At 35.6% G+C, this 26097-nt stretch overlaps 1 long non-coding RNA gene across 3 annotated transcripts in view; it reads right to left on the bottom strand.

Moving 5' to 3' along the window:
• Positions 1–26097, bottom strand: part of LOC131510384 (uncharacterized) — a 185900-nt gene that overhangs the window by 51724 nt on the left and 108079 nt on the right. The window lies entirely within an intron of this gene.

Below are 26097 nucleotides of genomic sequence, written 5' to 3'. Positions count from 1 at the left end.
ATGTTTTAAATGGAGTGCTTTTCTGTCTGTTATATCCACCAAAAATAATTAATATTAATGATCTTATCCACCTATTACTTTGTCTCATAATAAATTATATTGGAAACTTTTGTGTGCTTTCTTTAAAATAGTATACAGACTTCAGCATTTCCTTAGATGGCATGCTGATCACTTAAGAACATCACTTACAAATTATTTGCCAAGTTATTTTTATAAACTGGAGTTTCTACTGAGGGAAATTACTTTAAATGTTTGGCCAATGTGGGCCTCCAACAAATAGTGCTTGTCAATAAATATTAAACAATCATATGAATATGGAGTTGCAAATCTGAATTATATCTATGCCATGGGATTTATTATCCTCCTCTCATGGTGCCTGGGACATGGAGGCTAAAAGGTCTATTGCAAATCCTGTATTATTCATTGAGAAACATCCACCGAGGACTATGGCTTGAAACTGTTTGCAACTGCCGAGGACTTCTGTAATGAGGCAGGTTTCTTCCTTATGCCATCATATCAGAAAAGAAAAAAATGCTGATGAAACTTTAGTGCTGCTACCCTCTTTCTTCTGAGTGGGTTTTGGATATAAATACAGGATCTGAGATACTGAATTTGGAATGTGAGACTTCATTTTGTTTTCATTGACTAGTTCAAGAACAAAAGACTAAGTAATTAACCTGAAAAAAAAAAAAAGCGCCACATTCCAAGGGCTGGATTTTGTCCAGCAAAGCTTGGGCTGTGGAGGAGCTGATAGGCATTTCTCAGCTCTCCTTTGGCTGTGTTTCAGAGGCCTCACCACAAGTGGTCAGGGACTCAGAAGGGGATGGGTTGTCTTCTTGATTTTATCATCAGTGTACTGTGACTGGAGTGGTCATCTAACCGACGGTGTTTCTGTTTGTATTTAATGATCGTGGGATGTGAGGGCCCAGTGGAGCATGGAAACGCAGCCAGGCTGCCTAGTTGGAAGCACTGCTTTTCCACTTAAGAGTTCTGTAACCCAGAGCAGGTTGTTCGACCTCTGCACATCAGTTTCCTCACCTGTAAAATTGGTATAATAGTAATACCTGCCTGTGAAGGCCATTGTGAAGACTGAATGAGGTATTACTTTTCAAGTGCTTAGAACATTGCCTTGTGTGAAGTCAGCAGTATCAGCTGTGCTAGTTTTGACTTGCTGTGTGACCTCAGTACCAAACATGGTGGCTAATACCTGGGGGTAAGCATAAATTCTCAACGGTTGATGACACCTGATTCATCTAGTAATCAATTGTGGTAGATTAAATCATTTTCACTTTAGGACACTCTTGAATCTAGTTCACACTTCTGATTCTATGGTCTAGGTGAACATCAGTGCAGCTTAGAATTGCTCTGACCTGGATCCCTTCCAGTGAATCTTCTCTAATTGTAATAACCCCAAAACTCTTAAACTTAAGAATTTAGTTATCTCATGGGGCGCGTGGGTGGCTCAGTCGGTTAAGCGTCCAACTTCGGCGCAGGTCATGAACTCACGGTCCGTGGGTCTGAGCCCCATGTCAGGCTCTGTGCTGATGGCTCAGAGCCTAGAGACTGCTTCAGATTCTGTGTCTCCCTCTCTCTCTGCCCCTCCCCTGCTCATGCTGTGTCTCTGTCTCAAAAATAAATAAAAACATTTAAAAAAATTTAAGAACTCAGTTATCTCTTGAGAGTGACTGTGAATACAATGTGCTTCTGAATACCTGAGTAAAAACATAGAGACAACCTGGGCTTTTATGATTTTCTCAAGAATGGAGGTGGGGGTCACCCAGGCCTATTCTGAGGCTCTGTTGCTACAGCTAATATAAGAGGAACCCTAGGGGGACTTCCAGCTCTGACTCATCCTATCTTGAACTCACTGGATACAGTCAGAACTCACTAGGTTGGAGAATGAAGCAAGTCAAATCCCTTCTTGACTCATTTTGTCTTGGCTCCCTTGAAAAGCAGTACATTACCTTCTCTAGTGTCTAATCTCGTCATTGGCCTTTTTTCTTTTTTTTCCCACTTTCCCAAAGTGGAACCTGAGCCATATTAAAAAGTCTGACCATCTAGCAACTGCTTTTCTTCAAGGGCTCATGCTCTTAGCTGAGATTGGTTGTCTAAGTAACAGAGCATGATCTCCTATGCACATTACTGAGTAATAGTTTCTGGGAGACTGGAAAGTATGCAATATTGGCATAATAGATCAAGACTTTCATCAACATAAAAGGAAAGGAATTACAAGGTACTTGCTGACAGGGAATTGTAGCTTGAGAGGGCACTCAGGGGGCAGATAAACTAAAAGCATTTTGGCGCAATGAAGTATATTTCCTGGACAGATGTGTTTCATTCGTGATGGAAGGGCCTCACACTTCTCATGAGTCCTAACATGCCAGTTACAAGTATGCTTGAACCCATGTTGTGTCAGATACTGTTATCACAGGAAGTTCAATGTTGTCACCCCCTTAAGGTGACATTACTTCAAGAAAGCCAGACCAGAGTTGTTTGCTGAGAAAGAGGCAGTGGTCCCATTTTTATTTGGTGTTTTCTCCTGTCATCTTGGAGTCAGGTCAGGTTAAAAATAGCAATTTTTGATTTGGGTTTTATGCCCATTCAATCCTGGTCAGTTTAGCACACAATTCATTTTGCCTTTTTCAAATTTTTCCTTACAGGTCACAAGTAGTATTAGTATTATATTGAGAAAGCTACCTTATAAAGAATGGAGATATTTCCTATTTTCTCAGAGAGAAAAAAGAATCCTTAATAAAATAATTATTAACAGGTTAATGAAGGCACGCCTGGGTGGCTTCAGTCGATTAGGCATCTGACTCTTAATTTCAGCTCAGGTCATGATCTCATGGTTTGTGGGATTGAGCCCCACTTTGGGCTCCGTGCTGACAAGAGAACCTGCTTGGGATTTTCTCTCTCCCTCTCTCCCTGCCCCTCCCTATGCTGCATGTTCACATGCACGTGCTATCTGTCCCTAAAAATAGGTGAATAAACTTAAAAAAAAAAACTAAAAAAAATGTTAATGCAATCACTATATATATATATATGTGTGTGTGTGTGTGTGTGTGTGTATATATGTATATATATATATATATATATATATATATATATATGTATTTCTATTGTGTATGAGAAAATCTGGAAGGTAGAAGTCATTTTCCTCCAATTTTCACACTGCCTACAATTTTTCAGCTCTTCCTTTCGCCTGGTATTTTCTTTAGAGCCAAATAAGTAGATTCATAGTTTTCGTTACCCTAGAGAGCCCCTTTTCATCATAAAGTCTAATAAGAAGGCCCCAGACATAACTACAGTGTCCCAGACTGCCCTTTACACTAGACGAAAGGTAAAACGAGCTGATCAAGTAACAAACTACAAATTGATGCAGGCAGTGAGAACAGAAGCCTGGTTTTCTGCCCTATAACGTCTGCATAGAAGTGGAGAATATGGTTAAAAACATTGGCGGCAGCCAGTTACCGGAATAGCTAGCACTTCCAGGAACAAATGCATTCCTAATGAATTTGTGGACACTGCATTTACCGCAACAACAGCAGGTTTTCTCACATATGCACTCCACAGCACCCGCCTGCACAGGGTTTATTGACCTTCTGCAAACACTGACGGAAGAGGGGGCTGCCAGAGAGTGAGAGGCAGAGAGCCATCCAAAACATCTTGGAAAGGCCTCTGAGAGAATTTTTTAGTGTTTAGAAGACATACTATTCTTCTCTCTGCCAAAGTCTTTTTTTTTTTTTTTCTGGTTAAAGCATTCAAAGAGTGAAAAAAAAAATATGGTTTTCTAATGACATAGTCACGCAGTCCCTTCCAACATCCACAATACCTGCCGAGATCTTGTTTCATTCTAAGGCAGCTCAAGTGTCTTGATTGTAGTATAAACATACATCCTGGTTGACTGAGAAAGGCTTTTTTCTCCCACTGTTCATTTACATGGTTTTATAATCTTCCTGTGTATTAAACAGTAAGTCTAGCATGAAGAAGTATCTTTCCACAGGGCACAACCTCACTTAAACACTAAAGTTTGGAACTTGGAACTGGTTGGAGAGAAAATACAGGGTTTTTTTCCCCCACATCTGGCTGTAGCCAGAGGAATTGAAGTCATCAAACAATGTTTTAGAGACCTCAAAGTCACTGGCTGGTGTCACCACTGGATACTGATAACAACTCAGTATACCCTAGTAAGTAAAAAACCACAGAGTTCATGTTGGAGGAAAGATTCTTTATGAATCAAAGTAAATGTCTTCCTAAGAAGTGTCTCACATTTTGACACCTCACCAAACTGGCTAAGGATAAATATTTAAGGCCTAACTGATCAAACATTACCATCTTATTCTCCTTTACTCAAGAGCTGACCTCCCTAGAACATATCTCCCTAACTGGAATAATTCAGTTCTGCTGGCAAAATACTCTAATGAAAACTGACATCCATTTGCCTCTTCTTTTAGGCACTGGAATTAATGTAACAGAGCTCTCTAGCCACGATCTGTTCTATTTGTGAACAATAAAAGAACAACAGTGATATTAATTGCTGTGATTCAGGTAAAGTACACATTGTGGTCATCACCACTGTTTGCTCTGCCCCACCCCAAACCAAAAACACATAGAGATAATGGTGCCAGAACAAACTGCAATCAAACTTTAAATCCTCAAGCCACTATTCTGTATATGGATCTGGAATAAATAATACAAGTGTCACATTTATCATTTCATTTTACCAGTGTTATTACTAGCTCAACTAAAGACCACATCTGGTAAAACCTTGTTTTAATGACCAGCTCCAGACATTAAATTTATGCTGCTCTGGTTGGTTGTGGTTGGCATCTAACTATTGAATAAATGGCTCTATCCTTAAAATATTGGGTTAACTTACTGATTTGAAACCACTTCCCAATAACAGTCAACAGTGATCAGAGATCAGCTAAGATCAGAGGAGTAGAAATAGGCCTTTATGACAGGCACAAGGTAAGAAGTTACCTGTCAAACAATCAAGACTTGAAAGCATCCTAGAATCCTAGATCCGTAAGTAACTAAAGTCACTAACCACCATGTGTTCACTCCAGGTATCACCAGTTCCTGTGTAATTGAAGACCCCACCAACTTACTTGATCATTTCTTTGCTTGCTAACATGTAAACCAATGGTAATCAAGGCAAGTGAGAGAATATGAAAGTTAAATGTGAGACTTCTTAATAACTGATCAAATGAAAAGAGGAACACACCTGACTAGAAAACTGTGTAAATGATGATTTGAGGCTTTGCATTTCACAGGAATGAGATAACTAATAAGGATATAATACCCTGAAAGGTCTGCCCTTCTTAATATGTTTCATTAACTCTAAAGTCACTTCTTCCAGAAGTTTTCATGCCAGTAATTTCCCCTGACTCTGGTTATTGATCCATTTGGGGAGCATTTTTTTTTTAGCATAGCATGTAAGCAGTAGGTCCCGTGTATGTTATGTTTATTTATACTTATTGATGTTTCTTTAAATTAGCTTCCTATAATATCTGCAAAAGGTGGAAAATATTGAAAAAGACTAGTTGACAACAGATTACACATGGCCTTGGATGAGATATAAAATGTTTGGACTTTATCTATAATCTACCAGGAGGAGTTATTGTAGATTACTTCTACCTGGGTCCTGCACCCAAGTTTCTGATTTACTGATCTAGAGTGAGGTCTGAGCATTGGTATTAAAAAAAATATCTTCACATCTACTGATCAGGATCCAAGAAAAATGATTTAAATGAAGAGACTATAATGAAGGGACAAGTTGCAAAAGTGTGAGCAAGGTTAATCTAACAAATTCAGTATTAAGGAGAAGGTGGCCAGAAATTAGTAATGTCTGGAATCCATTTGGCCTCCTGGTAGGAACTGTAATCACAGAGGGACAAAACTACTGACAAAGTTGTGATTCCCCTGACACCAAAAACAAAACAAAACAAACAAACAAACAAACAAACAAACAACTAAGGAAAACATAATTTGACACTCTCCTCCTGTCCACCGGTCTTCTGTCAATGCTTCCATTGATGAAATCCTGAGAGAAACTACTGGGCGAGGGAACCCAGATGACGCGCTCTGTGGAGGTTATCCTCCTGGGGCATAGGACAGGGTTGAGAAGGATGAAGAAAGTATGGGAGGAGGCAAATAGAAAATAACAATACAGGTGACTCTATAGCTAAGTTTGAGAGTTGCTGCTGTAGATAGTGGGGGGACCAGGGAGCTCAAAGGATCACATAATACACATAGTAAACTCTGAGAATTATTTGTCCCACACCTTCATTTTCACACTTGAAACTGAGGCCAGAGAGTGACACTACACATCCACCATCATAGAGTTAGGAAGCCTAAGATTCAGGGCTACAAGTATTCCACATTATCAAACACACAAATTGGTATGATGAAAACAATACTTAAGGAAAATTAATTTGACAACAATGTACCGAGTATCTTTAAAGAGAAAGATATTAGAGGAAAATACAAGTTTGGAGAGTATTGGTATGACTTTAAGGGTGAGATTTTAGGATTCTAAACTAAATGAAAGTTGAGAGGGGGCGCCTGGGTGACTCAGTCCGTCAAACATCCAACTTCGGCTCAGGTCATGATCTCGTGGTTCATGGGTTTGAGCCCTGTGTCAGGTTCTGTGCTGACAGCACAGAGCCTGGAGCCTGCTTCAGATTCTGTGTCTCCCTCTCTTTCTTCCCCTAGCCTGCTCACACACACACACACACTCTCTCTCTCTCAAAAATAAACATTAAAAAAATTAAACTAAATGAAAGTTGAAATGGAAAGGAGGAAACCAATACTACAGAGCATGCAAAGAAAGTTTTACAGACTTTTGTAAATTGCTGTGTGTATGAGAAAGGGGAATGAAAAGAATTTGGAATCAGATAGGAGTTGGATAATTCTAGTCCAGAACAATAGGAGAGAGGTGGTAATAGTGAAATGGCACAAGAATAAAAGCTGTTTCTGTAGGGAAGGAGTTCAGTTTTAGGTGGTTTGAGTATATGAGTTGAATAGTCCATTATCAGTTGGTGAAATGGGAACTGGAATATGTGGTTAGATATAATGTATACAGTAAATGTCTCCAGTCTTAAGATTTTGTAGTTATTGAAATACCTGTGCTTATTTATCAGGCAGAAAAGATCCTAGAGCCAGGTTAAAATTGTTACTTATTAGGGGAAAAACACGGGCTTGCCCTAATATTTTTCATCCCTAGTTTACTGGACGGAATGACTTATATGTCCTTTGATAAGTTTCAAGAATATTTTATTCTATCATTTGATATTTATACATGTGTAGGTTCCTGCCATCTAGATAAAGGGGTTTCCAAGTAAAGATAGTCATTATAAACATTCTTAAATTCTTCAGAGAAATGTACTATCAAGGGAGAAGTGTTTCTATCATTTAGTCTCTGGGTATGTTAATTTATTTTGCTATCTGTCCTCCCAGCCCAATAGGCTTATTTGTTTATCATCCCTGATACTCTGTTCAAACCATGTGAAAGTAATTTGTTTCTCAAAACAATAAAATTACACCTACTACTAACTTTTATGTTTTGCTTTACAAGTCCTCCCTTACAGTTCACGTGGTGACCCTTTAATAAGCATGTTTGGGGGCGCCTGGGTGGCTCAGTCAGTTAAGCGTCCAATTTCAGCTCAGATCATGATCACACAGTTCGTGAGTTTGAGTCCCACATTGGACTCTGTGCTGACAGCCCGGAGCCTGGAGGCTACTTCAGACTCCGTGTCTTCCCCTTCCCCTGCTCACACTGTCTCTCTCTCTCAAAAATAAACAAACAAACACTAAAAAAAATTTAATAAAGAATGTTCTGAAAAAGTAACATTTTCAAAAGATAATTTCTAAATATAGTAGCACTCTATATTTCTATTATTCCACCACCTCACTTACACTAAAAAAGAAAAACTAAAAAATGAAAACTAAATTTTAAAATTTTAACTTTAGTAAAATTCTGAATTTTAAGTAAATCACCCCACAATTTTTTAAGTTATTTCAGTATGTGATAATGCAAATACTGATGGAGAAACCAGAGAAATTTCAAGTAAATCTTATTAAGTAGTACCAGAGTGTTTTCTTTTTTCTGATAAGTGTGTTTCTTTGAAATTGATAGAGAAGTATCTTTAAAGAGTTACTAACAAGTACTTCTTTCTTTTACTATGAAAATAGTCATATTCTTTATCAGACAGTTTTTTAATCTCAGTAAAACCTGTGATAAAGTATCCAGATATATGAACTCACTCTGTTTCTTAAGCAGGATAATTAACTTTGCATGCTTTTCTTAATTATATTCAAATACAGTTTCTTTGATATAGTTAAAGTCAACATTAATCTGTTAAAGCCCACACTTCGATTCAAGTTTTGTGGAAATGCTGAAAAACGTATCAGGGCCTAAATTCTTAGGCTATCAGTTAGACCTCTACTGGGTCCATAATTTGTTGAAGACTCATGTTGGCATTTGTAACCCATATACCATCTTGGTATCATGGTCATCAACTCTGAAATGTCATGAATTGAAGATCAACTTTATTTTTGGAGGTAATTCTATTATGAGGTTTTTGGTAGTGCTGAAGGTTCTGTGAAGTAAGGGAAAAATAATCTACATTACACTAATTCACATTCCACTGTCAACCACGTTACTTTGAGACTTTACTCTCAGTTTCACACCTTGTCCTATTTCCAGATGAAGCTGACTTCTGAAGAAATGCTCAAATTTTCTAGTCTGCCCACTCCTCGATGGGTAGATGATAAATAAAATCAGGCAGTGTGACTTTTCTATTGCCCACTTCTAAAGGTTTCCACACACTCTTGGAATGAAACACTTTAAGGCACGGTGTTTATTCTTGCTTCATGATATTTATATTTGCATGATGCTATAAATAAGAACTCAAATGCATTTTTAAGCAAGCTGATGAATAATACCGCCCAAACCTTTACATTTTAGTTTTTAGAAGTGAGATGTCATAGTCTAAAGTGTAAAATCCAAATGTAGTTTGTAGGAGGCAAGAAGTGAAAATGAGTAAGGATTTTTTTTTTCAGAATGGAAAGTCCAAATGACCATGTTGCTGACCAGCTATGACCCTGTTTGTAGTTTTTACTCACAGTGCAAGAAAAGCATGTCAGTTCAGTGTTTTTTGATACATACACACTGTTTCATCAGTTATAGGGTCTACCCTATACCCTATAGGCCATCATCACTATAACTAAAAGTCATGAACCAGTCTCACATTCCAGTTACTATTCAATTTTGAGGCCTGCCTTCCACATATTCACTATCTATGTGTTGAGCTTGGACTTAATGAAAGTTTGGGAGTGGGAGGTGGGGGAAAAGTGGGAACAACACAATCCATGTGGTTCATCACTATTTTTCCATTCCTGGTGATGATTTAACTATAATCTACATGCACATTCTTCATCCATCTGCCCTCAACCCTACCCAGTTTCTTTGAGAAACTTGTTTCTTTTATGACATGTGTTGAGACATTTGTTCCTATGTGAAAACTACTGGCTGTGTTACACTGGAGCTGCAAACCTTGTCATGATTGCCAGTATGAGTCTGGATACAGCAGAAGCTTCTATAACAGAGAAACAGAAAATATAGTGACTGAAGAAGGCAGATGTGTCTTTCACTCTCTCATATAATTGTGCAGGAGAAAATGGTTAATGAGAAGCTTTGAGATGCCAATCTGGGACCCAAGCTGGCAAGTTGACACTGCTTTATATGTGGCTTCGATCTGGGACCCGAGAAAATTTCCTGTTCTTGCCTCTTGCAAGAACAACCAATAGGAAAAGACAAAGAGGAAAAAAAAAACTTGACCAAGGCAAATTATTATTAAGGACAAGACCTGGAAGTTATACAAATTTCTACTCATATCCCACTGGAAACAACTTAGTTATGAAAGAAGCTGGAAGGGCTAGGTAATAAAAAATATAGCTGGGTGACCATTCAGGGAAGATCTATCACAAAAGGGAAGAACAAAAGAATGGATAATATGGGACTTAGCAACCTCTACTACAATAACCATATTCTAGCCAACTGAGCTAAAACATTAAATATAATATGTAATACATATAATTGCATAATACAGATGTACTATAGGACACTATTAGGCAAAATAACAAAAAATGAGGTGAAGTTGTATTGAGAAAATATTGTTGTCTCATATTAGTACTAGGCATAATAATTATTCTTGGTACACAGCCCTAGAGAACTAAAATTATGTGTGAAATAGTGAAAATTTGTCAAGTATATAGAGATACATTTCTAATCCTTTGTGAACATGAGTCCTCAATTTTTAGTTTCCTAGATGAAGAAGGAAAAGTTTAGTCTGTTTATTTGGAATTTCCAGAAAATTTACACAACATATTTTAATATTTCAGTGTTCTACATATCAATGATTATGTCTTAGTAAGTTTTTCCACTGTGATGGATCCATTTAATATAATTTTTCACTGTTTGGTTTTCTATCAGTAGAAACGCTTTACTGTATTTAAGAATTATAGGTAAACAAAAAGTCCTTCAAAATAATAATCAGTTAAGTGTTAGTGAAAAGTATGTAGCTAAGTGGAATGGAGTAGAATAGTTCATGGAACTTTATCCTTCTAGTTCATCTTTGATGAGGGCAAGGAGAGGTGTGATATGAAAGGAATCAAGAAGAACAGATTTAAAGACAAGAAGCAATGACGTTAAGCAATGCAAAACAATAGCACTCACATCCAGTCTCTCAAACAAGAAACCTGGTGTAATCTTTCTTCCTCTAGCTTTACTTCAGTCTCTAATTCATTATTAAGCTGTGGCACACAACCTGCTTAAACATTTCAGATCTATCTCTGGTTCTTCTCTCAATGTCACTAGTCTATTGCAAATCTAAATCATTGCAAAAATTTAGACTTCTAACCTAATTAGATTAGATTGCTAATTTGTCTGATACTCATCATACACTTCTGTACCCAACTCTTCCTTCCTGCTGTGCTCTGCATTCACCACACAGCATATTCTCCCAAATGCATGTCTGCTCATATCACCCCCCTAAAGCTATATCAAGGCTCTCTAGAGTTTTCAGAATAAAATGTTTTTATCTCAGCAGAGATGGCCCTTCATAATCTGGCTTCTGCCATCTATTTAGTCTTATTTGCAGCAGCTTCTAAATGCTTTCCCTCCAAAAAAATACATTTATTTTTTGTTCCCTGGATGTATCCTACAGTTTTACATCTCTAGGCCTTGAGTAATACCTCTACCTTGTCTACCATACTTTCTTCAACTTAATATTCAAACTTAGTTTAGAGTTCATTAACAAACAAACTTTCTTTGGATAATTTTCTACGTCCAATACCAGGGTTAAATACTCCCCCAAGCACCAATTATGTCCTGTTAATATCTCTCTTGTGCTACATATCATATGGCATCACTCCATATTACATGATACGATACACATCAGTCTTCTATAATCTGAGTGTTCCTTGAGACCATAGACTATCTTTTATGTCTATTTTCCTTGCATCTAGAATGTTTATAAAAGATAAGAGGTACTCTTTGATGGACTGTCCAAGTAACTAGTTGATATAATGAGGATAGAAAAGTGTTGTGATATTTTTAAGCTTTGCAAACATTGTGCCCAGGTTTAGACAAATCTATTAAATATTTTCTTCATTAACTAGTGATATCAGCTAGTGTATGATACACTAGAGAGTTTTGAGTTCCAAGGAGCCCCAGAAAAGTTGAACATTTACTTTACAAACCAGCCACCATATATACCTATTTGAATAATTCCTTATTTTATATGAAACTAAAAAGAAAAAAAAACACCAAAAAATGACAGGAATAAAAATATCCTATTTTTACTCTGTAATGAAATGAAAGATGAAAGATGCTAAAGAATTTGAATGAAATCAGAACAAAACTAATTCCATTGGCACAAATTCCTAGATGGCATTGTAACTGGGTTTTGAATCATGTAGTCAGTGAGTCAACTAAGTATCAGTGTGGGTGACTGTAAGGGCTTCCTTCATTCTCTGTGTTTACATCTGGAAAAAGCCACATTAGCAACACATTATCTAATCATGAAATTAGACATCTTGATCAAAGGTTTTTTTTTTTATAGGAAATCATCGCATATTTTCTATTGAGAAAAACTATTTCTAAACACTAAGGGCCTATTTGGAAACATGTTTAATATATAGTTTCACTCCTACTCTACAAAATAACTTACACACCCTCCAGAAATTCACTATAAGATTTTCCCAGTTTGAACTATTTTTGCTTCTGAGGATTTTTTTTTTTTTTACCTTTTCACTCTTTAATTCTGCCTAGAGTAAATGTGTTATTAGGGTTAACCAAGACTACCAGGTCATCTAAATAAAACTATTCAATCAATTGGGTTGAGTGAAATTTCTACTAATTTAATTATTTTCTTTCTTCAATTCTGGCTATTTAGTGGAACAACTACTTTGTTTTGTTACTAGAATTTACTTAAATTGTCAGTTGATTTGATGTTACCTAGATAGGGACAAAGCTCATTTTGCTGGAAGCATTCTAGTAAAATTGACAATCAGTTTTACTTTTGTTGTTATTACTCCTCTTTTCCTTAAGAAACAAATATTGAACGGATACTAGTTATAGAGTCCTTTCCCCTAAAGAGAATTTCTATGGATTAGGAGAAACTTAAGAAGTCAGTAGTTTCTAAATCTTATTGCTTTTAACTCCTGTTTTTAAAAAAGGAAATAGAATTCCTAAAATAACATTGTATGCAAAGAAAAAAAAAAGGAAGAAGAAGAAGAAAAGAATTCTATTTGGTAGACTAAGGAAACTCTTGGGTTGAATCAATTCTTTCCCCTGAATTTTCTATAAACTTCCTCTCTATACCACTTTCAGTTTGAAATAAACATTTACAATAGATATTGAAATGGTTCTTTGATATTGTTAAAAACAACCTCCCACCTATTTTCCTCTTCCTCTTTCCTTCTATCTCCTCCTTTATCACATCTTCTCTTTTGAGATATGTGATTCATACATGAAAATTAATTTAAACACTTTACTAGATCTGCATATACCATTTTTCAAAATGAAGGCCACATGTCTATAAAGTACTGTTACAACCACTAATTCAGAAAAATCTTGGTTTACATTTGGAATGGTACTTGTTTTTATTCTTCAAGTAATATAAATTCTGGCTTATAGATATTTGAAAAAAATATTATAATTTTCATCAGAAGCCTTTTGTGTCACCATGCTTTGTATTTTTCAGAATTATATGTGTGTCACAAAACTGACATTCATTCATTTACTGTTTATTTTAAATCTTAATGTATGACTAAACTTTTCCTTCCTGATCTTGACCCATAGTACAGAACAATTTGGTTAACTCATTTCAATTTACTACAAAGTCAAAATTATTAAATATATATCTCTTCTTTCTTTTCCATAAATTTTCCATTAATAATTGATGTTTCTAACTTGGCATAACACTAAGGAGGGTGAACATTCCTCTTTAAAATTGGCTCTTGTGCAGACCTTTTCATATAATTCTTGCATCTATTCCTTGGTATCAAACAACTAAATGACAACTTTCAAAAACAGAATTATAACTCACATTTTCTAGGATTTAGACAATGCATGTAGTCACATTGAAACAACTCTCAAATAATGGGTATTTGCTCCCTACTTTGCTGATAAAGGATTTCCAAACTCTGTCAGAGTCTTAACTAGTTATGTCTAGCAGTTCACAAAAGTATCTCCCAAGAGCTACAAACTATTCTGTCATGTTCTTCAGCTCTGCTATCACTCTTCCATGAACTTTACTTCTCATGAAGTCATGATAGGAGCCCTTCACTGATGCTATTTGGTGAAGAATATTCCAGATGATTTAGTATTTGTAAAATATTAAGCAGTACATAAAAATAATGCCATATATATGCCTACGTATATGTATATATTTTGGTTTGCTTATTTTGAAACACATTTGTAATTTGTTTATTGATATAATAGATCATGAAATTTTCTGCGCTTACATATATATATTTACCTTACTGTTTTTTGTTTTGTTTGCTAGTTCTTACACTTGCATAGTGTTCAAGGAAAGACTATACTATAGCTTGTTTGTCCAGTACGTTATTGATGTTATTAGTATTAGTCTGAATGTTTGAATGTCCAATGGGTAAACATACCTTCTCAAACTTAACTCTTGTACAGACCTTTCCATAGTTTTTAAAGAAAAGTTGTTTTTAAAAAGTTAAAAAAAAAAACTTTCCCAGTTTTTTTTTTTAATTTGTTGTTATAAACAATGCTCTAATTTACATTGTGTACATATATTCTTCTACATTTGATTAGGTATAAAGTAAATTATTGGAACTAGGTTAGTATCTTCAATTTAAATTTTGCCAGTTATTGCTAAATTTTCTAAACAATAAAGTGAATAAGAGTTTGTTTTTCTACACTCCCACCAATAAAATCTCTCTATTCATACACACACATATAGACACACATCAATATATCTCACTACTACTGAAGCAGTTATTTTGATCATTCAAAATAAACTTTTGTCAAAAGACAACTACACTTATTGCCCCACCAAGACTTATGTTTAATTTTTCTGCATTTAGAAAGATGTTAATTGATATTTTTAAACCATTACATTATTTGGCTTATCATTATGCAACAATTTAATTTTAACCATATTCTGGTTTACTTAAAAGCAAAATATTCACCTCCCTGCTCATCCAAACTGCAGAGACTGAAGGTATGTGTTCTGTTTTGACACTACTTCTTAAGGCAATTAGGCCTCTGAAGCAGAGGTGAAGAGAAGGTCAGTGGAATTTTCCTTCGTGTGTGTCTGTTTATCATTGGAACAAGCTAAGTTCCTGTTATGTAGAAAGCTTGAATAATTCTGAATTTTGCTATGCTTCTGAACTGGGGCTGTTATGAATTGTTCAGTCCAAAGGTTATAGTAACAACCAACTTAATGGGCTTGCGACTCCTTCATCATTCATAATGCTTTTCAAAATTTACACAAATCCTTTTCCATTCCTAAAGACAAGCACCCTAAATACAGCGTGTCATTTGGCCTTATTCTAAGTTCCAAAAACATATGGGCTATTTAAATGGAATCAGCAAGCAATGAAAGAACTCTGTACCAGACTCCCTTTTCAAATAGGAAGAGAGGATTCTTTGCCTTTATGTACTTTATTTATACTCTGAATTTTCCCATGGGTTTGCACATGTATACTTTGAAGGTGTTTACATTCATCTTCCTGGTAAGATGTATTAGCATACACTTTCTACGTCTCAGTGACTGGAAGGCTGAGAGCACTGTAGGTCACAAAAGAACCAGAAGATTGAGAAAAGTGCCCAGTGCCAGCAGCTCGCACACACATGCAAACACACACGCGCACACACACACACACACACACACACGCCTGCACAAAATTACATAGGCTATTGACTGTAATAGGGTGTTGTTTGTAGGATAATTCTCAAATCTTTACTACCTTTTGGTAATATAAAAAGAATTTACTCTGCCAATCAATGCTATGTCACTTAATACTCACTACAATATTGTACCAGATTTCAGAGTTCTTCTACCAAACGTGGGAGTTTTGCCTTATCCAAAATAGAACATGTACAACTATCCAGTATTTCTTCCTTAAGTTGACTTGCCTTTTTCACTTACATGAACTTATTTATAAGAAAATTGTTGTGGGGTGCCTGGTGGCTCAGTTGGTTATGTGTCCTACCTCGGCTCAGGTCACAATCTTGTAAGTTTGTGGGTTGGAGCCCCACGTGGGGCTTTTGTGCTGACAGCTCAGAGCCTGGAGCCTGCTTCAGATTCTGTGTTTCCTTCTCTCTCTGCCCACCCTTGCCCCGCTCTCACTCTGTCTCCCTCTCTCAAAAATAAACATTAAAATAAAATGAAAAAAAAAGAAAATGGTTGTAATTACTCTGCATTTAAAAACTAGAATCAGTGATATAAAAAGGAGGAAAATAAAAGCAAATACTCCTAACACAAAATAACACTATTTAATTATAGCAAGGTACTACTGTCTGACATGGCACTGGGCCATGTCTTCTTTCTTTTTGTTCAAAAAGAAAAACAAAAAGGATTGAAAGGTAATGTTAAAAGATTACATTTTTAATAATGTGACCCATATTTTTTTCATGTCCCTGTACCACAACAAATCATTCCCTGGATCGCCATTGGTAAACATCCAAATTTTAGGAAACACTCAAGAGTTTGTCTCTATGAAAATCCCCATGGACCCTCAAATAAGATACACATTTCGTTTACTGATATTTAAAAGAATTACAGTTTAGGTGTTAGCCCTGTGAAGTAGAATGGGAGAATTAATTCCACCAGACAGGCATTAAAACAAAATTCTCACTCTATTTACTGATACATCTTTTTGCATGTGAAAATAATTAATTTAGTTATTTTTGAAACAATACACATATATAGGGGAAAATATGAAAATCTGCTTGTGTCGGTATTCACAGTTGCTGTGCTGATACATATTTAGACCACATAGCTCCTCCTCTCACAAGGAAGTCCTTAAGTGGTCAGTGGTATATAAATGGAAAATATCCAAATTTGAGTTCTTATCACCACTCAGAAATATCATGGCTCTCACTTAGGTAATGAGGGAAGAAAAATCTCAATATTAATTATTTCTAATTTCCTCCTAGAGGTTTCCCTACTTACTCTTTTGTCCAGATGTCATGCCACTTATATTTAAAAGCCGAAGTCAAAGAAAGAGAAATCCTTGCTATGCCAAAGAAATGAAAGTGGAAAGTTAGGATGAGAGCTATTTTCTTCTCCATTCCCAAGTGACTGCTCTGTTAGATTATTCGCAAAGAGAGCGTGAGCCATGTATTGTTCTTTGAAGTCAAATACGAAGATATTCCACTGACACAATAAGCTACTGTGCATTTTGAATTTGTCACTAATTATCCAATCTTAAAAATACTTAAAAAACAATATTTTATTGCCTGACTTAGCAAATAGAACCCACAAATAAGAAGAACCACACCAGTCAAATAAGGCATTTATAATGTTCTAGGAAAATTCATTGACTGTTATTTCAATGGAATTGATGTTTCCATAATGGGAAACCACTAGAAATTCATATTTGGATTTTCATAATTTTACCTAAGTGATCAGCCTACTGTCTTCCCTTATTACTCATCTACTTTGTTCATTTTTATTAGAATGAAACCCCTTAGGAAACCTCAACATTCCTGGCAGGTGAAAATACAGAATATCTATCCAGATATCTTCATGCCAGAATTACACAAACTACATTCATCAAACTGATTAGAGATGACAAATACCTTCTCAGTATATTTTTTTTTCAAGAGCACAAGGATGATACATTCCCCAACTCTTTACACACTTACACTGACCTTTATCATAATTTTGCTCCATTTACTTGATTAAGGAAATGCATCCAGCAGAAGTTCCTAGCCTGTTGCAACTGCACTACTAGTTATAAAGGTATTTTGATAGTAATGTCTTGAGTTGGCATTATAACTCAACATCTTTCCTTCCTCTCTCTTTCCTACCTCCCAGTACCCTTCTCTGTCCTCCTCAGCCTTTATCTCTTTCCATCTCCCTTATTTCCTTCCTTTAAAAATATATTCATTGAGTGCCTGCTGTATATGAGTTGCTATTGCCCAAGGTTTGAGAACTCAAGATATTCTTCTTGTGTTTAGAACACCTGGAGTTGAAGCTGAGCTCCATCACTTAGTAGCTATATTATGCAAAGAGAGTTGAGTAACATTCTTTTTTTTTTAAGTTTATTTATTTATTTTGAGAGAGCGAGAGGGAAAGTGAGTGACAGTGCACAAGTAGGGGAGAGGCAGAGAGAAAGGGAGAGAGAGATAATCAGTGCAGAGCCTAACCCGGGGCTTGATCCCACAAATCGTAAGATCATGACTTGAGTCAAAATCAAGAGTCAGATGCTTAACTGGCTGAACCACCCAGGTCTCCCCTCCCCCGCTTTTTATAAGTTTATTTACTCTGAGAGAGAACGAGAGAGAGTGGAGTAACGAGTAACATTCTTAATATATACCTAACCTTGAGCATTTATGTACTGACATGGAAAATATGTTTGTTTTTTTTTTCCTGACAGTTGTTTTGTAGATTAAAGATATCTAGGCAAATCATCTAGCACAGGGCCAGGGCCTGAGTAATATTCAGCAATTGGTAAATAGTAGCTGTTTTTCTAGTTACCATAATTAAGGGATTTTTGTTCTTATTGTTCTACTACAGCTTGTTTTTTTCATTTATCATTATTTTTTGAGATTTATACATACAGAAATAGGTCTAAGTCATTCATTTGCAATTCTCTATTGAATTTTGTTATATGAATAAAAATTTATTTTTATTTTACTTGTTTGAATGTGGATTTTTTTTTCCTTTTCTCCAAGTGACCATTAAAATATTTAATATAGTGGCGGCTCGGTGGCTCGGTTGGTTGAGCGTCCGACTTCGGCTCAGGTCATGATCTCACGACTCGTGAGTTCAAGCTCCGTGTCGGGCTCTGTGCTGACAGTTTGGAGCCTGGAGCCTGCTTTGTATTCTGTGTCTCCCTCTCTCTCTCTGCCCCTAACCCACTCACATTCTGTCTCTGTCTCTCTCAAAAGTAAATAAACATTAAAAAAATTTAAAAAAATAAAATGTTAAATATATATTTAACAATGCCCAAGAGTACTGATTGCTAACCTTTCCTCCAAATAATGTAAGGACCATAGACTATCATTTATGTGATCTCTTTCCTCTCTTCCATGTTACTGTTGACTGTCATGTTAGCCCAATCTTGTTTTTAGATCACACAGTCGTTATTACTACCTATTGTCAGGTCTTACTTGCGTTTGCAAATATGTTTACCAGTTTCTTTGCTTAGTGTTGTTTTTTGCATCTTGTTCCTATCTTCTGGGTTCATTCCTTCTTGATGAAGTATTTCCTGTATTCATTTTTATTTAATTCATTCTAACATACAACTTTTTCATATTTTTAACATCTTTGTAATTAGGGTGCACTTTGCAATTGAGGGCATATCGTAGTTTAATTAACAGCATTTTTTTTTCTTTTACTGATACATTAAATAATTGATGACATCTTAAATCCAGTGAAATATGGTAGTTCATTTAGTAGGGGTCTATGAGCAGAATAACTCTCAGACTGTATGTGTCTAAAAGTATCATTATTTCACCTTCACTCATTAATTCTGAACATGGAAGTTTAATTTGACAATCATTTTCCCTTAGCACTTTGAAAACACTATTCCATTTGTTTCTGGTGTCTATTGATGCTGTCAGTTTAATTGTCATTTCTTTGTAAGTAATTTATTCTTTCTCATAGCTTTTAAGATTGTTAAGACATATATGAATCTGATTTCTCCATAAGCCTTTTTTATTTCTGAATTCTGAAGACCATCCTGAGAAAATGACAGATAAAAATTGAGTATTTTAAAAGTACAGCAGTTTTGAAGATGATTATGTCAAAGGTGTGGCTGTGGTAATGGATGGTTGAACTGCTAGCTGATGAAGGGAGTTAAACTTGTGGAGGTGTATCAAACAAAAAAGAACTGGTGTATCAGTTCCTATGTCCAGATGGACCCAGAAATTACCCTGACAATAACAGGAATTGTGATAAAGACAAATGCAGAAATAGAGAGATTGAACTATTCAATGCATGAAAAATCTGAGAAGTTGGTAAAATCTTAGACAAACTGTGGAGGGACAAAAAGGTGATAAAATTCTTTGATAAGATCCTGTAAGGTTCAGGATTTCTCCTGTAAATGAAGGACTGAGAGCCTCAGGCAGCACAAAGAAGAATAAAACATTTTAACCTATCCACTGATCTAGGAACTTTGTACAAAAGATTCCTTAGATGAGACATTTGTTATCAAGATTTTTGAATCCCAAATCTAACATTTTGTGATACTACACAATGAAAGCTTCAAACGGAACCAAATGAAGCACCTACTAAGTATTGAGATTTTCTGTGTCTCTAATTTAGCTTTAAAACTGAGATGATTAAAGCAGCTACTTTTAGTTAGAAAATTTCTATTGGATTTATATTTCCCTGATGATGAGTGATGTTGAGCATCTTTTTATGTGTCTGTTTGCCATCTGGACATCTTTGGAAAAGTGTGGATGTCTTCTGCCCATTTCTTCACTGGATTATTACTTTCTAGGTTTTGAGTTTTATAAGCTCTTTATACATTTTGGATACTAACCCTTTTTCTGATATGTCATTTACAGTTACCGTCTTACATAGTTGGTTGCCTTTTAGTTTTGTTGTTTCCTTCACTGTGCAAAAGCTTTTTATCTTAATGAGGTCCCAATAGTTCATTTTTGCTTTTGTTTCCCTTGCTGCTAGAGACATATCTAGTAAGTTCCTGCAGCCGAGGTCTAAGAGGTTGCTGCCTATATTCTTCTCTAGGATTTTAATAGTTTCCTGTATAACATTTAGGTCTTTCATTCATTTTGAGTTTATTTTTGTGTATGGTGTAGGAAATTGGTCCACCTTCATTCTTCCACATGCGTGTCTCTGTACAGTTTTCCCAACACCATTTGCTGAAGAGACTGTTTTCCATTGGATATTCTTTCCTGCTTTGCCAAAGATTAGTTGGCCACATTTGTGTGTCCATTTCTGGGTTTTTATTCTGTTTCATTGATCTATGTGTCTGTTTTTGTGCCAGTACCATACTGTCTTGATGATTATAGCTTTGTAATACAGCTTGAAGTCTGGAATTGTGATGCCTCCAGATATGGTTTTCCTTTTCAAAATTACTTTGGATACCCAAGGTCTTTCTCAAAACCACAATGAGATACCACCTCACACTAGTTAGAGTGGCTAAAATTAGTAACTCAGGAAACAACAGATGTTGGAGAGGATGTGGGGAAAGAGGAGCCCTTTTGCACTGCTGGTGGCAATGAAACTGGTGCAGCCACTATGGAAAACAGTATGGAGGTTCTTCAAAAAATTAAAGATAGAACTACCCTATGACCCAGCAATTGCACTACTAGGTATTTATTCAAAGGATACAAAGATGCTGATTTGAAGGGGCAGATGCACCCCAATGTTTATAGCAGTGCTATTGACAATAGCCAAATTATGGAAAGAGCCCAAATATCCATCAACTGATGAATGGATAAAGCAAATATGGTGTGTGTGTATATACAGATATACATACACATACACATACATACACACACACAATGGAATATTACTCAGCGGTCAGAAAGAATGAAATCTTGCCATTTGCAAAAATGTGGATAGAGCTGGAGTGTATTATGCTAACTGAAATCAGTCAGAGAAAGACAAATATATGATTTCACTCATGTGGAATGTGAGAACCAAAACAGATGAAAATAGGTGAAGGGAAGGAAAAATAAGATAAAACAGAGGGAGGCAAACCATAAGAGACTCTTAAATCCAAAGAACAAACTGAGGGTTACTGGAGGGGAGGTAGGTGGGAAGGTGGGCTAAATGGATGATGGACATTAAGAGGTGCACTTTCTGGGATGAGCACTGGGTGTTATACATAAGTGATGAATCACTAAATTCTACTCCTGAAGCCAATACTACACTATGTTAACTAACTTGAATTTAAAGTAAAAAAAAAACAACAACTTTGGGGGTGGGGGTGGGAAGGAAAAAAAGAAAGTTTCCAATGGAGTAAAGAATTCAAGATACTTCACATTTATAAAATTTATATTTTTTTGTATTTTTATGAAAAGAATATTTTATGCTACTGTTTGGTTTAGGAAAGCTCACTTTAAGGAAAAATCACTTTAATAATCTACTTTGAGATATTTATCCATGTAGAATACTTCAGCTTAATTGCTGTTAATATACTGCTTCTGGTGTATTTGCATTAATAAAAGGGATCTGTCTTATAGCAAAAGACAAGGCAAATGGAACTTATAGATACTATTACATTTCTTAACTTTTTTTTTTTTTTAATTCACGTTAGTTAACATACAGTGTAGTCTTGGCTTTGGGAGTAGAACCCAGTGACTCATTTTTTATATATGACACCCAGTGCTCATCCCAAAAAGTGCCCTCCTTAATGCCCATCACCCATTTAAGCCACTCCCCCAACACACACACCCTCCCTCCAGCAACCTTAGTTTGTTCTCTGTATTTAAGAGACTCTTATAGTTTGCTTCCCTCTCTGTTTTTATCTTCTATTTCCTTCCCTTCCCCTATGTTCATCTGTTTTGGTTCTCAAATTCCACATATGACTGAAATCATACTATACCTGTCTTTCTCTGACTTATTTCACTTATCAATAATACCCTCCATTTCCATCCATGTTGTTGCTGATGGAAATATTTCATTCTTTTTAATCGCTGAGTAGTATTCCCTTGTATGTACATACCACATCTTCTTAATCCATTCATTAGTTGATGGACATTTGGGCTTTTTCCATAATTTGGCTATTGTCAGTAGTACTGCTATAAACATTGGGGTGCATGTGCCCTTTCGAATAAGCATTTTCATATCCTTTGGATAAATACCTAGTAGTGCAATTGCTGGGTCATAGGGTAGTTCTATCTTTAATTTTTTGAAGAATCTCCATGCTGTTTTCCATAGTGGCAGCACCAGTTTGCATTGCCACCAACAGTGCAAAAGGGCTCCTCTTTCCCCGCATCCTCTCCAGAATCAGTTGTTTCCTGAGTTATTAATTTTAGCCATTCTAACTAGTGTGAGGTGGTATCTCATTGTGCTTTTGATTTATATTTCCCTGATGATGAGTGATGTTAAACATCTTTTCTATGAATCCAGCATTACCTTGATTCCAAAACCAAAGACCCCAGTAAAAAAGGATAATTACAGGCCAATATCCCTGATGAACCTGGGTGCAAAAATTTTCAGCCAGATACTAGCAAATCAAGTTCAACAATATATTAAAAGAATTATTCACCATGATTAAGTGGGATTCATTCCTGGGCTGCAGAACTGGTTTTTGCAAATCAATCAATGTGATACGCCACATTAATGGAAGAAAGGATAAGAACCATATGATCCTGTCAATAGTTGCAGAAAAAGCATTTGACAAAATATACCATCCTTTCTTGATAAAAACCCTCAAGAAAGTCAGGATAGAAGGACTATACCTTAACATCATAAAAGCCATATATGAAAGGCCCACAGGTACTATTATCTTCAATGGGGAAAAACTGAGAGTTTTCCCCCTATGATCAGGAACACGACAGGGATGTCTACTCTCACCTCTGTGGTTCAACATGGTGTTGGAAGTCCTAGCTCAGCAATCAGACAACAAAACTAAATAAAAGGCATCCAAATTGGCAAAGAAGTCAAACTTTCACTCTTTGCAGATGATATGATACTCTACATGGAAAACCCGAAAGACTCCACCAAAAAAACTGCTAGAGCTGATACATGAATACATTTCTAAGCTTTCTGTTACTTTTGGCTCTTAAGGAGCTTATGTCCAATCAAATGTGGGGAAATACTATCTCTTACACAGAAAATTTTTTTCTACTAAAGAGAAGAGTCTTTCCATAACTTCATTTGTTCTTAAGTCAATGGTGACAGGCAGGAGTACAAGCTAGTGCTCTGTAGATGCATTTTCTAATAGGTGTATTCCTTTTCTTATTGGTGACATAAATGCTATTGAATATCATTTTTCAGAATATACCTATGTCTTTCACCTGCTTTGAAAATCTGTTGAGGCATGTACTTCCACTCCTGGGGGATCTCAACAAAAGCATCACATGGGTCCCTTACTTCACACCCAGACACTTAATTTGATTCTCAGATTCTAAAGCACCTACAAATTCTAGTTCCATTCAAAGTGTTATCAGTGGATGTATTCACCAGGCTTTACCTTTATATTCTTAAATATATTATTATAATCCCTACTAAATCCCTGACTTCATCTTAAGAGTATCCAGATGAGATGTTGATTATCCAAACTCTATATAATTTCATAGATCACTTTTTCTTCTTTGTTTCTAGTAATAGTGAATCATAAAGGCACAGCACTTTATTTTTCATCCTTTATAATCATAACTTCTCTTGAACAATATATCCTATACAGATTTATAGTCTTCTATCTACTACCAATTAAAAAGATTACTGCATTTTTTTCATTGTAATCATAGATCCTATATGTCCTCTGCTAGCATTTTCAACCTTATTTCTTTATACATATTGAACATATGGGATAAATTTCAAGTCAGAAATAAGCACAAAGGAAATACAATATAGATTTAAGAAAAAGTGATGGAAGAGACTACATGACCCCAAACAAAAGTCACTGCCATTGGGTGGAACTGGGTGGAGTTTGGTATTTTTGCTCTGGGTCATAGTTTAGAAGTATGAAGATTTTTACAATTTTAGTTAGAAACTTCACCGAAGTAAAACTGGATACACAGACATATTTGCACCTGTTCGTTTTGACTACATAATGCAATTAGATGATGTAAAGAAAGTGTATTTTTCCTTTTGCATGTAGCTGTCCAATTTTGTCAACACAGTCCATTGAAGAGACTGACTTTTCCTTACTGTGTATTCTTGCATCCTTTGTCAAAGATTAATTGACCATATAAGCATGGATTTATTTCCATGCTCTCTATTCTGTTCTAGTGAACTATGTGTCTGTTTTTGTGCCAGCTGTTTTGATGACTACAGCTTTGTAGTATATCTTGAAATCTGAGATTGTGTATCCTCCAGCTTTGTTCTTCTTTCTCAAGTTGGCTTTGGCTATTTGAGGACTTTGGTGGTTCCACACAAATTTTAGGATTTTTTTGTTCTGTGAAAAATGTTGGCCTTTGAGAAGGATTACATTAAATCTGTAGATTGCTTTGGGTAGTATGGACATTTTAACAGTATTTATTCTGGCAACCCATGAGCATGGAATTATCTTTTCATTTGTTTGTGTCACTTTCAATTTTTTTCATCAGTGTTTTATAGTTTTCAGAGTACAGGTCTTTCACCTCTTTGGTTAAGTTTATTCCTAGGTATTTTATTCTTTTTGGTGCAGTTGTAAATGGGATTGTTTTCTTAACTTCTCTATTTCATTATTAGTGTACAGAAATGCAACAGATTTCCATATGTGAATTTTTTATCCTGTGACTTCACTGAATTCATTTATCAGTTCTAGTAGTTTCTTTGGAAGAGTCTTTATGGTTGTCTATATATAGTATCATGTCATCTGCAAATAGTGACAGTTTTACTTCTTCCTTCCCAATTTGGATGCCTTTTATTTTTCTTGTCCAATTGATGCAGCTGGGACTTCCAGTATTATAGTGAATAAAAGTGGTGAGAATGGACATCCTTGTCTTGTTCTTGATCTTAGAGGAAAAGCTCTCAGTTTTTCCCCACCGAGTATAATGTTAGCTGTGGGTTTCTCATATATGGCCTTTATTATGTTCGGGTATGTTCCCTCTAAACCTGCTTTGTTGAGAGTTTTTATCATGAATGGATGTATTTTGTCAAATGCTTTTACTGCAACTACTGAGATGGTCATGTGGTTTTTATCCTTTCTCTTTATTGTCATCTACTTTGTTGATTGATTTGCAAATTTTGAACCACCCTTGTAACCCAGGATTAAATCCCACTTAATGGTGGTGAATGATTTTTTTAATATACTGTTGGATTCAGTTTACTAATATTTTGTTGAGGATTTTTGCATCTTTCTTTATCAGAGACATTAGGTTGTACTTTACTTTTTTGTTGTTGTGTCTTTATCTGGTTTTGGTATCAGGGTAATGCTGAACTTGTAGAATAAATCTGGAAGCTTTCCTTCTCTTTTATTTTTGTAATAGTTTGAGAATAATAGGTATCAGTTCTTCTTTAAATATTTGATAGAATTTACCTTGAAGGCATTTGGTCCTGGGTTTTGTTTGTGAGTTTTTTGATTACTGATTCATTTTCATTGGTAGTAATTAGTCTTTCAAATTTTTGATTTCTTCCTCATTCAGTTTGGAAGGTAATATGTTTCTAGGAATATATCCATTTCTTCTAGGTTGCCCAAATTGTTGGCATATTGTTTTTTATAATATTTTTATTAAATATTTAATTTTTTAATTAATTTATT

The sequence above is a fragment of the Neofelis nebulosa genome, chromosome 1 (genome assembly GCF_028018385.1).
Source record: "Neofelis nebulosa isolate mNeoNeb1 chromosome 1, mNeoNeb1.pri, whole genome shotgun sequence".
Lineage (NCBI taxonomy): Eukaryota > Metazoa > Chordata > Mammalia > Carnivora > Felidae > Neofelis > Neofelis nebulosa.
The sequence above is the reverse complement of the archived record's forward strand: the minus strand, read 5'-3'. Positions and strand labels throughout refer to the sequence as shown.